This window comes from Sceloporus occidentalis, unplaced genomic scaffold, assembly GCF_023333645.1.
Source record: "Sceloporus occidentalis isolate IW3139 unplaced genomic scaffold, rSceOcc1.0.p SCAF_6, whole genome shotgun sequence".
Taxonomy (NCBI): Eukaryota; Metazoa; Chordata; class Lepidosauria; order Squamata; family Phrynosomatidae; genus Sceloporus; species Sceloporus occidentalis.
In genome coordinates this window covers 138,767,430-138,782,662 of record NW_028316986.1, presented here as the reverse complement: position 1 = coordinate 138,782,662, position 15,233 = coordinate 138,767,430, and positions in this window count along the sequence as shown.

Here is a 15,233-nt window from a genome sequence, read left to right as displayed (position 1 = left end):
GTCCCATGTCCTTTTGAGCATGCTGCTCACTCTGCTTGCAATGGAAGAAACCACTGAAAAGGAGCACCATGTGTTAATTTTGACTATATCAACTTTTACAGAGCTGTTAACATAAAAAATTGCATGATTATATACTTCTATATTTTAAAATAAAATAGCTAGAGAAAATTTGGAGGTGGGTTGAAATGTCAAATTTACCCGAAAGGCATTATACTGAGTGATCATCGTAGACAATAATCTTGAGTCTTGGGGGGAGGGGGGTCCTTTTTTATTAATTTATGAAGATTAGATATAATTTCTATATTAACTTGTGTCAGTGTTTTGTTTTTTTAAAGTGTTGAGTACTTCATTCTTGATATATTTATAATAACAGTTACAATTAACATACTGAAATAGTTTGTTTTTAGCCCAATTTAAATACATGAACAATGAAAATATCATAGTTTTCAGAATAAGGCTAATCCTATTGTCTTCCTGACTATATGAGATGGGGAGGGAACAACTGTCTCCACAGCTGAAAGGGAAGTATCTAACTATTGTAGAAGCCAAAATATGAGATCGAGATTGAGATAGTGTGTGTGTGTGTGTGTGAAAGAGAGAGTGAGAGAAAGGGGGGGGGGAAATCCCTGTCCCCACTCTACCCTTCATCACCCCAAAAATAAGTATCAGCAAAGAAAAGAATTTGTTGTCTTGCTCAGTTCTTTTTTTTAAAGAAATTTTGATTTTGTAAACACTGAAAAATTACTCTCCCTATTCATGAAGATAACATGCATAATTAATATACCAATAGATAGATAGATAGATAGATAGATAGATAGATAGATAGATAGACAGACAGACAGACAGAATGTGGTTGAGAGACTGTGGTCCCTGAAAAGTGACCCAGTGTTACTATACCTATTGTAATCTCCCTATCTGGTGTTCATAGGGAAATGCCACGGTAGAGCTGTGAAGTTGACTGAACAACATACCCTCCTCTGACTATATGACTTCCATAACAAGTCAGACTCCTTCCCTCCTCTCAACATTTTGGAACTCAGTTCAGCATTCAAAAAATGGCAAAGATTCTCTTATGCTGGCTGATGCCAAAAAGTAACAAGATTGATAGTAAAATGAGAAGTCCAGGCCTCTTTAGAACCTCAAACCTCAATTAAGTGCAGTGATTACTACTCCCATACCTCATTGTCATACCAGCAAATATGGAGAAACTTTAGTGCTCCAGATGCTTTGAACTACAACATCGACAACCTCTTACCAGTAGGGATGCTGGCTGGGACTTCTGGAAGATGAAATTCAAAACATCTATAGGACCACAAGTTGTCTACCCCATTCTACAGAATGCTCACCATTGTTTCCAAGATACAAAAAAAAAATCATAATAGAATATGAAGGCCTTTTCATGACAAGTAGGAGTGGTGGGTTTTAGGCAATGCCTCATATATTCTTAAGATTGAAATTCTGTTTTGTTCATCCTTGTTTCCTCCTCTCCCATCCTCTCTTCTTCCTCCTTCCTTGTAAATGTTCCTTTCGTCCAAGTAAAATTTTGTTTATGATGTCTTTGCACTTCTGCATGAATAGTGTGAAATTCCACATTGAGAGAATTTTCTCCCATTGTGTGCAGGCTTCAAAATGTTACACTTAATAACAAAGGATGTGTGCGCACATACAAAGGAAAGGCTCAGATGTGCTATGGGGGGGGGGGAGCCTCGAAATGAGCAAATTAAACCCACAAACCACTATACAGTTTTACCTACACACAGTCCTGGAAAAACAGTAGATGGCCATGTGCTTGCATCTGATGGAGTTATTATGAATTTAGAGAATGATGGTTACTGGTTTACTGGTATTCACCACTGAATGTTGAGAATCACTTCACGAGTCTTCATGAAAAAATGATATTAAATAAATCAGTGATTTGGTAAATAAATGGTTTGGAATTTACAAGAAAAACACAGAAAGAAAGTCAACACTCCTCCATCTTTGATGTTCAGAGTCACCAGTGACTATGTCACTGACAAGCAGAATATAGCCAATATTTCTGTTAGAACAGACTGATAAGTGATAAGGTGTACAGACCAACATCTTTGGTTGGCCTGGGGGCAGATTGGGGGCATTGCCTCCACACGACAGATGCCCCAGCTCTGCCCCAGGCTGGCATGACGCTGCACACCACACTACATGGCAGAAAGCATCATGGTACTCTCCTGGCGCTGCGTCTACATGCCAAAGGAGCGCTGAAAAGCTGTGGTGGTGGTGGCTATGGCACCCTTTCCGCAGCACAGAAAGGCGAGATTGGGATTGCAGTGTGTGGTTGCCACGGCCCTGATCTGGCTTTAAAAGGGGTAGCTTCAAGCTGCCACTTAGGGGCGGTCTGTACAGCCCCTTAGTCATGTATCCCAATTATCAAAATGTTAAATGAATGGATCCCTGAAGTGTTACATGTGAGGAAAAATGGCACACATTTAAAGCTAAATGGGAATATATATTTTTTCTTGTCAATGGCTCATGTTTCGCCATCTGTATTTTTAAATCTAATAGCAAGGATTTATAATCAAGTAATTGGGTAGGGGTATTTAAATCACATAATCTTACATATTTTGGATATCTATTTCCATAATTAATTGCCAGAGCTCTGGATATCTTTCAGTTTTCCCAGTTTACTAGATTAAGAATTATAAAGAAAGTCCCAAATAAAGGATTATAAAACACAATGCATTCTCCATTTCAGCGAACAATCATTCTGAATCCTACAATGCTAGTCCTGAAATTAAAAAAACAAACAAAATAAAACAGAATACATTAGTCAAAGCTGAGCCATAAGGGACAAAATCCCAGTTTCCAGCCGATACACAGGGAGAGAGATGCAGCTGGTGTCTTTGTTAATACCTGTCAATCCGTTTTTAAAAATATATATAAGTAGAACTAAATCATGGAATGATGTTGTCCTCATTGCCTTTGGAATAACATTTATTTTAATTATGAGAATTTAGGATTTGCAAATGGAGCAGTGAGCCTCTCCCCTCCCCCAAGAATCATAACAGCAGTAAGGCTGGAAAGGAACCTGAATGTGCTTGGCTCCAATCTCTTGTACTGAAGCACAGTTTCACAATTTGAATCTACTTTGGCTATTTAAATAACTGGCAACTGGCAATAGCAATAGCAGTTTCATTTATATACCACTTCATACTGCACTAAGCAGTCTCTAAATGGTTTGCTACTGTAAGTTAATTGTCCCCAACAAGCTGGGTACCCATTTTAGCAACTTCAGAAGATGCAAAGCTGAGCCCCTGGCTAAGCCCCTTGTGATTTGTGAATAAGTGGCTGCAGTACTAGCATTTAACTACTGTCCCACCAGGGCTCAACTTGGTAGTCGTAACATCCCTCCATGCAGGCACCTGTACCCATTTGTGGACGTTGTTGTCCCTAGCCTCCCACCAAGTGGGATTATCCATGTGACATTATCATGTGGCATTCCTCCTCCTCTGGAATTTTTTAGCACCTGCAGGCAGTGGCATCACTAGAGTTGGCATCACCCTGTGCAGTAAGGTGTTATGTTTTTGTAAGAAAAAATTTAAAAGAATTTAAAAAAATGAAATTTAATTTATTTTAAAAATAAAAATTGGGACCTCTCCTTTCTCCTCCCACTGAGCCTCAGCCAACTCATACCATCTCTTCCGCATTTTAAAGGGTTACAAGCAAACACCACAGCCCATTTGTGCCAAAAAGAAGATGTCTGGAGAGCAGTGGTGTCACACACCCCTTAAGGTGTCATGTAATGCGCCCCCCCTGCACACTCCAGTGTCATCCATGGCTGCAGGAGGCTGGAAAATTGGAGTGATGACAACACTCATCTAATTTAATATTTACTTCCAAATTAATACATATAGTGAAGCTGAACAAACTGCACTCAGATGCAGATTTCATGGTGTTCAGTGACAATGAGTGGGGAAAGGATGAATTATTTCATGTGGAATATTTACATGGGTCATCTTTTGCTTGTGGTCTCTAGAAAAAAGTTTTCAAAAATCCTTACATAAATATGAAAGTAATTAACACTGACACCATTGATAACAATGGGGCTTCTCTCCTCACTGTTTACTGAAGAAAGTCACCACTGCATTTTGTTTGGCCATAGAGCTAGCTAGCTAGCTAGCTAGCTATAAATAAATAAATAAATAAATAAATAAATGAGCTATTGTCATTGTAAAACCTTGAGGTTTACCACTTGGAGGGAACATGGCAAGAGTACATTGCAATTCTGCTTTTAAATTAGGCTGAAATAAATGCTTTCTGGACTCAACTTTTCCCCTCTAAAAATCAAATGTAACATGAAACTGGGCCAGGTTTTTTTAAAAATAAATAAGACATCCTTCACCGAAGTTGAACTGGCTACTGTATTACTAAATTTCAATTTAAATATAGTGAACCCTTGGTTTCCATTGTTCCATGATCACCTGTGGATACCAAAACCCATGAATGCACAAGTCCCATTAAATACAATGGTTTAGTAATACGGTGTCCCTTATATAAAATGGCAAAATCAAGGGGTTTTTTTTAATTTATATTTTTAAAAAATATTTCTAAGCTGTGGATGGTTGAGTGCATGGATACAGGCGGCCAGTCGTTTTCAAATGTATGAGTTATAATGAAATAATGCAAAGGAAATCCTCATTTCCTCCCCCACCCCTCCTTTTTCTGAAATTGCATTGCTGCAATGTGCAAATGTGAATTACCCTGCTTGAGAAAAAGATAAGTATTTTAAAAACCATAATATTTAAAGAAGAAACAGGACGGGAAGTTAACAAAATGGTCTTCTGGGGTGAATCCATGGTGTCATCAGATTGACTGCAGAGCTGTCAATAGCATCCTCTAACACTTTGCAGGGATTTAATTTCCACTTCTAGAAGCTACTGTGAAATAATACCTTCCCCTGCCTTGTTGTAACACTTGACTCCTAGGCACAAAGATTTAAAGAAGAAGCTGGTATACACAGTATTTCATGACATTTGGACTTTGCCTCCTTGTGTACCAGGCATCAGGTTCTGCCGCTTCTCTTCCGTCTGGGCCTCAGAAGGAAAGAAGAGGCAGGCACAGCTCTATTATGCCTAAGCCCAGAAGCAGATGAAAGATCTTCCCTCCATCCCAACTGACACTGCCCTGACCTCGGCAGGAGAGAAGAAGAGGTAGGCACAGCTCCATTGTTCCTAGGCCCAGAAGTATATGAATGGTCCTTCTTGCATCCTGCCTGCCTCTGTCCTGGCTGGAGAGGAGACAAGAGGCAGGCACAGCTACATTGTGCCTAGAATCAGAAGCAGATGAAAACTTGTCCCTCCATCCCAACTGCTACTGTGCCTGCCTTGGAAGGAGAGACAAGGCAGGCACAGCTCCACCATGCCTAGGCCCAGAAGCAGATTAAAGGCCTTTCCTCCATCCCAACATCCTCTGCCCTGCTCTTAGGAGGAGAGAAGAGGCAGCATCTGCTGTACTTAATCCCTCCCCCTGTCATCCCCCTTCCTTGTGTGTCATGTCTTTAGATTGTAAGCCTGAGGGCAAGGAAATGTTTTTTTTTCTCGTAAAGCACCATGTGTATTGGAAGTGCTGTATAAATAAATGATGATGGTGACGACATGAACTTTGACAAAAATCTTTTCTTTCCCTCCCTACCTGCCCAGTTTTGGTATTTTTGAGAAAACACCCACTGAAACTAATAAGAACTATTTCCCACAATTTATACTGTGTGTGTGTGTGTGTGTGTGTGTGTGTGTGTGTGTGTGTGTGTATATATATATATATATATATATATACACACATGTATAAATCTAGAAATTTAGGTCCAACAATTGATCCAAATACTATGAGTTGACTTATCCACGGGTCAATGTAAGTACTATACTTTAACTCTTATTTTAAAAAAGGAACCATCCCCTGGTGAAAGGCAAGAGTGTAATCTGCCCTAGGCACTCCTCTGCTTTCTCATCCATCCAGCTTTTAGGGTGAATAAAATTTTGTAAGTTCTTTGACATTGTTTTCCTCCCCCCCTCCCATTCTTTAGATCCTTTGTTACATGTGCCTAAGTTTTACCCTCGACTTATCCACGGGTCATATCAACATCCATAATTTTGGCCCCAAAACCTGTCCTCGACTTATGCATGAGGTTGACTTATAGTTGAGTATATATGGTACCTATAAGAAATCACTTCATTCACCACTGGAAAGAAATTCAAGCATAAGAAATGGACGAGAGCAGATATAATCAGTATTAAAAAATATCAGTTTTGCCATGCTATTGAATTAGATTAAATTGCTACCTGACATAAAAGGCCAAGTTAATTTTCAATCCCCCATCCAATCCTGGAACAGTGTGCAGCAAATTTTCAGTTCATCATAAAGTTGTCACGAAAATAAAAATCTAAAATATCTTGCTGGTCTTTTGCAACAACTGCATGCAATTACATTTAGTGGCATTTCAGAATGTCATAGCAAAACATCTTCAGCATTTTAGACCTTTGAGAGAGCTGATGATTCATTTGTTATTTATTACTTTATTTATGGTTTTTAAACTGCTCTGTCTACAAGGGGGAAATTTACAATGGATGCAACATCCCAAGCCATTATTTATAAACTGCTACAAGCAATTTAACTTATTTTCATTGGGATTCATCATAAACCCCCTGATCCAATGAGGATGATCATTATGCAGGCTCCCTTCTAATCCAGCCTGAGTCGTGTCCGGAGGTGCTTGTATGGAAACACAACACCCATGATTGGACTCACAATGCCTCTTACAATTATTGTAGCTGCGTATACAATGCCACACAGATGACTGCTGTTGGCAGAATTGAAGGCTTAAGCTGTCTGGTTCCATGTGGTGCGTATTTTCAATAATCATGGTCTAGATCCTAGTATATAGGTTTGCCTCAATGAGTATGGCCTTGTGTCAAAAGGCTGATAGGGTTCATGCCATCTCTTTCCTCTTTTCCTCAGGGCCTTTTAGTTCAGGCATACCTCCCTCCCTACCCAGCTCCAACCCCTATTGCTTCCATCTGAATCTTTTTCAGTCAGCCACCTTCTCACCTATTACCTAAAATAAGCATCAAGGAAAATCTGTCAGTTTCATTTTCATCCACATTCATTTAAAACAAACAAACAAAAACTTCCAAGTTCTTTCATTCCCAGTTCTATGATTTTAAAATATTGATCACTCCTCCTAAACATGACTTAAACTAAATGTGTCTCTGCTTCCATCTATACAAAGCAAATTCAACAGCCATAGCTATCTTCAATGTAGAGAGGACCAAGTCATATTTGACTGCCATACAGCATTTCAAGATGAGAGCTGGAATCCTGTACCAGAGTTGTTTCTTGCTTGTCTGCAAGTGGATTTATGTAAGTGGGAATTAGGATTTGGCAGTTTCATAACGTTGTCATCCGGTCAAGGGCTGCTGTAACGTTACTAAACAACAGAACCAAGAAAATGTGCATCAGTAGCCTCTGCTACTCTGCTATGTATATGTAAAGTTATATTATGTAAAAACTGATATAGGATTCTGGTGGAAGAGACTGTTAGGAAATGAAAAAAGAAAATAAAAGAGATCACAACTCTAATTCAGCATTAACATTGCTAATTTCACAAGGATTCAAACTCAGATTTTTTTTTAGTTGAGCGCTCAAAGCTTATATTTATTTATTCAATATATAAATTCTCCCCATTTGGGAGAAAGACAAGATATTAAATGAATGAATAAATAAACATCCAATATTTCTCCCTAGATGGAACCCAAGATAGCTTATAGATAACTTAACCTGTACCTTTTTTTCTCTCACTTTCATGTTTTGAATTTTTTTTTCCTTCCTCAAACATGAAGGAAATTCCACATTCTGGTAAATTCTTATTTTAAAATATTGAAGCAAGATTCTCATCTAGTTACGTTTGATGGGCATGAATATCCTTCTCATAGAATTCTTCTGTAAGGGAAGCAATGGGTGTGATGTGTCTTTTACTATGTGGCAAATGTATTTTAATGGTTTCAATATAATTGGATTGGTTGTTTTACTTTTTTAAAATTGTTGTTCTATATATTGTTTTAGCTATTTTGATTTAACTTATATTGTAAACCACCCTGGCAGAAATGTGGGAAATAAATAAATAAAGTTCCTGTTCTTTATCACTGTCAAGAAACTTGGTTTGGAGTAGCTGACACTGTAACACTTAGCTTGGGGACTGAAATTGTGTCAGTTCTCACTGTACCTTGTAGCTCAAATCACTAATTTCAGCAGCTCAGTCTCAAAGTCCTGATAAGTTTGCAAACCACAATACTTATTATTTTGACTTCAGACTTTGTAAAGCTAAGAATTAGACTCTTGGTTGTAGCTCAAAAAAAGAAAAGAACAATAGTGTAAACCTAAGAATCTGGCCCTTGGTTACCATCTCATTCAAAATACAGATATGTTTAAGGTTCAATAGCTTAATACAGAATTTTGGAAAGTAACTGTTTTAGATGACAACTCCTAGAATCCCCAACCAGCATGGCCACATATAAATTTACAAGCTCTAGCTTAACATATTGGGATTGCTCTGAATACTTTCATAAACCTGAAATTTCTTTGACTCATTTCTAAATAGCAAGCTCAGTCAGTCTTTCAGCTTGCCTGCCATAGTTAATACAAGGAACTGCAAGCACATAGAGCTTCTCTCCTTGCTGTTTGCTGCATAGTTAATAGTCACCAGCTTTGTTTGCTTACAACATATTATATTGTACTGATAGTGGACAATGGGACACATAGTCATAAGTTAATTATTAATACTTTTGCTCATATTCCTTTAATTAGCAGGTATGAAGAGAGGAGTCTTCCAGCTATGTTAGGAGTCTGATGGTGAGTCTCATAAACGTGGATGCTACAGGGTTAGAAGTAAGGGCAACCCTTGGACAATGGTAGCCTTTGACTTTATGGGTGAATGGGGCATAAGCCCACTCAAAATTTAAATTACTGTATGATTTAACTATAATGTATTAATACTGGCTTTTCAGTCCTATCAACATATGTCTGCTGGGAACATCTTTAGTTTCTGAATAAAGTTTTCTTTTGTCATGCCATGATTCCAAAACATGGACTCATATTCAGAAACTGAAGCAGTGGACCTGCTGGAGCCTGCTACTGGAGAGAGCAGTAGGAAGTTCCAGAGCCACATGTCTCAGACACAGACCAAAGTTCAGTACCAGCTCTGGCAGAGAGCCCTTCCCATTCGGATATAGAAGACAACCTTCCCTTCCCCTTACCTTCATTGAGCAGACAACAAAGGGAGGACTTGAGGAGGTTTCAGAGGATTTATAAAAAGCAGCAATTAATTGTGTGGCACCTGCATTGATCTGCGGATAGATAAATTCTCAGCGCTGTCTTCCAGGAGTTGTCAGAGATTATCTGACCCACCTGACTCCCTGTCATGTTCTTAAATTCTGTGCTTGACCTGGACTGTGTTTGTTGACTCTGGTTGCTGTTGACCTGACTCAAACATTGCTGAACTCTGTTTGGGGTGTAAGGCTTGTATTTGTGTAAAGTAAGTGCTGAATTGTAAGCTACTCTGTGGCTGTGTTTGCTTATTAGCTGCTGGCTATCAGCTGTGTGGCAATCAACTTTTGTTTGGTTCCCCAGACAATGTTTGGGACAGTTTTTTTCATTCAGTACTGGGGTTTGAATTTCTGAACTAAAGTAAAGTACATGGCAGTCAATTAAACAGCACCTCCTTCCCCCTACATCATTTATAAAATTTCTTCTTCTGGGTGAAGAAGATCTGGAGCCCTTTCATTCTGCACAATTATAGCAGTATGTTTCCAGTTCAACTGTCATGGCTACATCATATGGAATCATGGAGTTTGTAGTTTGTTGAGTTACTAGATCTACCTGGCTGAGATTGTAAACACCCCTCCCTAAACAAGGCTGCATCAACAGAAGCTTAATGTCCATATCAAGGATAGTAAAAATGTCACATGGTTATTCTTTTATAAGATCTCATCATTGTGTCCAGTTCTGGGCCCCACAGTTTAAGAATGTCAGGAACAAGTTGGAATATATTTAAAGGAGGGTAAAGGGCTTGGAAGCCAATTTCTATGATGAAAGAATGAGGAAATTAGGTATATTTGACCTAGAGAAGTGAAAAATGAGAAGTGTTATGATCATCATCTTTCACTCTCTGAAGGGCTGTCATGTGGAACATGTAATAAGCTTGTTATCTGCTGCTCCAGAGGGCAAGGTCCAATGGATCAAATTACAAGAAAAGAAATTCTAACAAAACATTAGGAAGATCTTCCTGATGGTAAAAGGTGTTTGACAGTAGAATAAACTGCTCCTTCATCAGAGTTTTTTTAAACAGAGGTTAGGTGACTATGAATTAGAGATTTTTTATCCGAGGAGTCCTGCATTTGCAGAAGGGTGAGCTAGATGACTTTGAACTGTACCATACTATGATGTGTGGTGGTGGTGTTTAGCTTCAAGTGTTGAAGCACTTGGACCAGGCTCTACAGGCTAATGGTTATTCCAGCTCAGACATCAGAAGGGCTGTCAGGCCCAGGAAAACCCAGAGGAGTGAAGACAAGCAGCCACCAAAAGGGAAGGTATTTTTACCATACATCAAAGGAGTCACAGACAGAACAGGCAAAGTGGTGAGGAAGCACAACCTTCAAATGGTTTACAAACCGATGAAGAAAATCCAGCAAATGCTTTGCTCAGCCAAGGACCAGAGAGACCTTCTCACAGCTGCAGGAGTTTACCACATACCATGCAGCTGCGGACAAGTCTACATAGGGACCACCAAACGCAGTGTGCAAACAAAAATCAAGGAACACGAGAGACACTGCAGACTGGGCCATCCAGAAAATTCAGCAGTAGTAGAACATGCCACAAACCATCCTGGGCATAAAATACGGTTTGAAAACACTGAAATTCTGGACCATGCCAACCACTGCCATGTCAGGATGCACAGGGAAGCCACTGAGATCCACAAACATCTGGATAATTTCAACCGGAGAGAAGAAACCCTTAAAGTGAAAAAAAATTGGCTACCAGTCCTCAGGAATAGCAAAATAAGGACTCAACAAATGCAAATGGGAAACCACTAAGAGTCAGGGGCTTTCCCAGCAGATAATGATTGCCAATTAGCAGACACTAATCCACTTTTGCATTAGACTCCCAGCTTGAGGCCTGCCATCAGCACAGAACAATACACATGCAAATCACTGCTGTATTCCCAGGATCACACAATATATACACACACACACACACACACACACACACACACCACTTTTTCCATGCAAGCATTCTCTGAAGATGCCAGCCACAGATGCTGGTGAAACGTCAGGAAGAAACTCTTCTAGAACATGGCCACATAGCCTGAAAAACCCACAAAAAACTATGCCTTCAAATCATTTCTGACTAAGGCAAATTTTTCACAAAGGTTTCTTGGCAAATATCTTCTGAGGTGGTTTGCCATAACCATCCTCTGAGGCTGAGAGACTTGCCCATGGTCACCCAATAGGTTTTCAAGGATGAGTGGGGATTCAAACCCTGATCTCCAGAATCATAGGCCTGCTATGATTATCATTGAGGTCCTAATCCACATAGCAACCCTCAAGGCCCCAGCAGATCTGCTTCCATATTTTATATTTAGAGTGTTCATGTGTAATTATGTCTGAAGAGTTGTGTGTGTATATGTTAGAATGTGCATGAGAAAGTATTCTGTATAGACATGGAGGTGGGAAGGAAAAAAACTTCTACAAATTGCTGTAAATGCTAAAAACCAAAATATCAGGGTGGTGTGAGAGGGGAAATTGGCAGTTATCTTCTCACCATTCTCAAAGTGGCTATTTTGGAAAGCTAGATACACTTCAAGGGGAGATTTTGTGTGCTGAAATACAATTCTTTAATGTGCCACCAGGACTCTCTTGGGTTTCTTCAGTTGCAAACAGACAAACTGGAGAGTCTTTATTTCTTTGCAGTCTGCTGGAACTTCAAGGGAGGAGAGGTGAGAAATGGCATTCAGCACAAAGAAGGGAAGAAAATAAAATGGTGCTTAAAAAACATAAAGGGATGCATACATTTCAGTATGCATAAAGCAACTTGACATATGCTGTTTCCTTGTATTTTCTGTTTATTATACAAACTTCTGATTCAGAACAGAAATTTTTTTTTACAAAAAAGCAGAATAGGCCATGAAATGAATAACAGTGTTCTTTGATATAAGATTTCCATAGAGGATAATAACTGATTCATATGTTCACTAACCTAGATCTCTGGATTCCTAATGGGGATGAAGCTTTAGGAATGTTTGCTCACCTATGCCTGGAAGATAACATTTTATCAACTGCATTGGTTTGAAAATATTCACGATATATTAATTCCTTTTTGGATGAAATGTTTCCAGGATGTCCTATCAAGGGCCTAGGAAACCCTGGACAGGATACGACAAGTGCTCCATAGCCTTGATATCTGTAGGCCAAACAAGCATTATTGTTGATTAGAAACTTAGCACCTGAATTGGCTACAGAAATGGCACAGGAATTCTCTTAGCCTATTCTCGTAGACCATTATTAAGCACCATTCAATCTTACTCACATGAGGAAATTGGGACTGCTGTCTGGAAATAATTGCCAACACCTGTTGTCATTCGCACTTCATAAAATGGAGAAGTGTTTTAGGAATAATACCTAACCTTTTAGAGTTAGGAAAATGCAAAAAGGTTAGGCCGAGAGGGTAATTCAAACATTAGTGGAAGCACAGAATTATAGAGTTGGAAGAGACTTTAAGGACTATCAAGTCCACCACCACCCACCACCCCCCAATGCAGGAAAACACAATCAAAGCACTCCCAAAAGATGGTCCTCCGACCTCTTTTTCAAAACTTCTAAATGTCCTGCTCACCTCTACTGAGGGCAGCACAGCAGGGGAATATGCAAAAGTGTAGTCCAGAGTCCAGTCCAAGGGTCACACAATACCAGTCAGTCAGTCACAACAAAGGGCAGAGGCAAGAGCATAGTCACAAGGCAAGTCCAGAGGTCAGATAATTTGAATACAGGAACAGCAAAGCTGCAAGACTGGTTGTTGGCTGCAAAGAATCTCTGCAGCTGGAAGCCTCTACTTCTCTCACCTGAAACCTATTAGTTTTCTTCTTGGCTTCTAGCCTGGAAGACCTCCTTAAGGACTCCTTGACCTGTCTTTGTTCCACAGGTCCTAGCACCTGCAGCCTAGAATCCATAGAGTCTGTTTCTCCTTCTGCAGCTTCCTGAGCCTGCTCTAGGACTTTTATAAATAATAATAATAAATTATTTATTTATAGCCCGCCCAATCACAAAGAATCCGGGTGAGTTACAGGAATAAAAGTGTATACAGAATACAATTAAAAATTCAACATTAGCCCCTTTCCAATCCCCAATCCCCCTCTCTCCCTCCATGATGGGGGATGGCAGTTGTTGATCCAGGCAGCCCCAGATCTACCCCTGTCTCAGCCTCCTCCATTTCTTCAGAGTCTGAGTCCTCTGACTGTGCCTCTAAGTCAGGCCCAGGGCAGTCCATGACACTAAAGGGGACTCTACCTAGTGGACATTTGGCTGGTGTCACTTGGTGCAGGTGTCCAGGAATGTGCACCAGGCACAGGACCTCCCACCAGTGGCCACTGAAGGGGAGAGGTCTCCCGATGGCCCATGCTAGGTCTGGCACAGCTCCTCACCCAGAAATCATGCCAGACCCAGAGTGGAAGGCACCACATCAGTGGCATCACTAGAGTTGTGGCCTTATGGTGGGTAGATTTAAATTGGAATTTACTATGCTGAGGAGTTTGGAAATTATAATACTAAAATACTGAGAACAAAGCTTGGTACTCAGGTCATGACAAATTCTCTGTTTAGGAATGTAAACAATTTGGAAATGGCTTCTAACTCAAGATGTTAACCCAAATAAAGGAAGTATTGCAAGAGACAGTTTGGGGACAGTGAAACAAAACATATAGATAGAAGATTGATTGATGGGTAACCCACGAGGGATAGAGACATATGTTAGGTGTAATATTTGAAGATCCAGTGAATATACAGAGGTGTAAATGTTTAATTCAATGTAACCAATAAAAATGTGATTTGTAGTTTTCTTTGTTCAAAATGCTTTAAAAACTTGGTTCAACTTGAATTCAGGGTCTCAGAATTCGGAATATGAATTTCTTCTGGGAACAATGCTGCAGCTAAATAAACTATGGTGCGGTAAAGATGAGAAGTAAGGGACAGGCAGAGGCCGTCTCTTTCTTCTCCGGATCGTTGCCATGGCAACCACACAGCCCTGGCAATGATCCGCAATACAAAGGGGATCCAAAATGGAGCCATTTCCGCCTTGCAGCGTCGCAATTATGTGACGCACACACCGTGCTCTTTGGTTATGGCGTGCATGTGACATAATCTATATGTGCACTGTTTGGATGGCGCCGCATAGCAATGTCGCTATCCACACAAACTAGGGCTCAGGAGAATGTGGTTGCTGCACGCTCCCGACCCCTAGTATCACTACCGCCATGCCAGTTCCCGTTGGTATGTACCAGCCTTATGTTTCCTTTTCAAACACGACTCGTGAGTCTCCCTAAGGAAAAGAAATCCACAACAGCATCACTGGGTGTGGTAACACGTGGTATCACACACACCCCATTGATCCCCTCCCATTCCATGGTATCCAGAATCCTTAGTAATGCTTTCTAAATGTAAATTTCTCCTATACCGGTTTGTAGTGCTAAAAACAAGGCAGAACAATCATGGCATTGTATAATTTTAGCTCCCTCCTTCCAGGAAGTTTAGGTGTGCAAGACTTGGGTTACCTATTAATAGGGATTAGGATGTGGATGCCCCACTTCTTATTCATTTTACATGTCAGTTCAGTTTTTTGGAAAATGTTTTAATTTGTTACAAACATCATGAATTTCTGTGAATCAAGACTTCACATACGCATGGAGAATCTTTCTCTCGTGTGTGCTTGTGCATGCGTGCGCACGACTTCTGTTTCTTGATTGATTTGTTTTAAAAAGCTGTTGAACTGTTATTAATTTTATTCTGCTTAGACCAGTTCAGGATTTCCTCAATTCAAGTCCCAAACCTGAATCAAGATTTCAAAATCCAGCATATGGAGAGTGTAAATCCAGCTATAATTATTTTCTTCATCACAACTGGATGAAATTTTGTAGCTTAGTAACCCCTTATGTAAAAGTAGTA